Source organism: Calypte anna, chromosome 14 (assembly GCF_003957555.1).
Source record: "Calypte anna isolate BGI_N300 chromosome 14, bCalAnn1_v1.p, whole genome shotgun sequence".
NCBI classification, from domain to species: domain Eukaryota; kingdom Metazoa; phylum Chordata; class Aves; order Apodiformes; family Trochilidae; genus Calypte; species Calypte anna.
In genome coordinates, this window is record NC_044260.1 from 5,430,287 (window position 1) to 5,432,176 (window position 1,890).

Consider the following 1,890-nt stretch of genomic DNA (forward strand, 5'->3'; position numbering starts at 1 on the left):
CGGCCCTCAAACCGTGATGCTCTCCAAACACATCCACGGAGAGCAGAAAGGCAGCGGTGGGGTGGGCTGAACGCGCTCCCTGGCAGACACAGTCCCACACTCCTCAGCCAATGTGTCCCCTCCACCTCCTCAACAAGGACATAGGGAAAACTGGCAGTGAGCACAGGGGTGACCTACACAGGAGCCTGGCTGTGCCTGGAGCCATGCCAGCCAGCAGCTCGGGAGGAAGAGGCTCTTCTCCCTGCCAACAGCAGGCTCCGGTGGTCGGCAGATTTGTTTTCCAGTTGTCGCTCGTCCTCGGGCTTTCCCCAAGGACACGGCTGGGCTGTGGCGATCGATTCTGCTGGTGCTGCTCGGGCTCACAGCCCACTCATGCCAGGGATGCATCCTGGGGAGCACACCCCAGCATCATCCCCCGTGAGAGCCAGGGCTGAGCACGCTTCTGAGGAACCGGTGGCAGGAAGGTGGCTGCTGGTGCTGCAGCAAAGCCAGCGCTCTCCAGCCTGCCTGCTTGCCTCACTGCACCCAGCTGGAGGCAGCAAAACTTTTTTTAGGGTGTTAGCACCTAGCAGCAAGTCCCTGGGCCCAGCTGCAGACAGGCAGTAGGTTGCCAGACCTACAGAAGAGAGGAGGAGAGGCTTTTGCAGCCCTGTTCACCTCTGAGACTCTTCTACCCCCAGATCTAGGATTCTGTCCTCCCCTAAGCATGGTAAAGATGGAGTTCCCTTTCACCGCAGAACCTCCACCTTTTCCTCCTCTATCCCCCTGACAGGCATGACTGGCCACCTCCCTCTTCTCTCCATTGTCACCAGCTCCTTGCTTCCACATCCCAGGCAGGAGCTGAAGCAGATGATGATGTTTTTGCTCAGCACAGGAACTGCAATCGTCCCCCGGCTTCACCCGCATCCCAGCTCAGCCAAGCCTGCCCTGCCCCACCTCTGGCACCTAATGACCATCCATTACCTGCTGACACACAAAGCCTTTTCAGCCCTGCTTCTCTCCACTTTGTACATAACCCTACCTCTAATTCCAACTTTGATCAACGCAGCCACCTGCCTCCAACCTACTGCCACAGCCCAGGCCAACCATTTTCCTCCTTCAGTTGTCCCTGAATGAAAACCAACCAGTTGGAATAAGAAATTAAAGCCAACTCAGCCCATAGATCACCAGCACACCGTACCTTCTCTGTAAAGCCCAAACAGGGAAAAACAAAAAGATGAAATATTGAAGGGGTTAAAGACGTTTATTCACAGGCTGTCACATAGGGAAGCAGCAAAGGGATGTTTCACAACTCAAAGATGAAAGGAGTCTCTCTCTGTCACCTGTCTCACAGCACAGGGGCTCCAAGCCCATGGCCTCACACTGCCAGCTCTCAGCACCATGACTGCAGGAAGGTGCCCACTGGGCTATGAGTCCCGTAACACCCACTGACTACACATGAAAGCACAGTCTGGGTTGGAAGAACAGACAAAAGAGATCTGAGCATGGGATCTACCAGACACACAGCTTGGACAAGAGCATGTTCTAAATACACTCAAGAAACACCTGAGTTGGACACCTCCAACTAGAACTGGTTGTTCAAAGCTCTATCCAACCTGGCCTTGAACACTTCCAGGGATGGGGCATCCACAGCTTCCCTGAACAACCTGTTCCAGTGTCTCCATGTCACCAGCATCACCATGAGCAAGCTGGCTACACCAGGCTAGGTCAGATGCTTGCTGCCATCCTGCTCACCTTTGCCCAGCCTGCATCCCAAAACCACATCACTCACTGGCAGTGCCCACACTCAGTGCACCAGGGAAGGGCTGGCAAAAAAACCAAACAACAAGAGAACATCCCACTGATGACCAATTCAAGCTCCAAAATGCTGACCATAGACCAGGGCAAGTC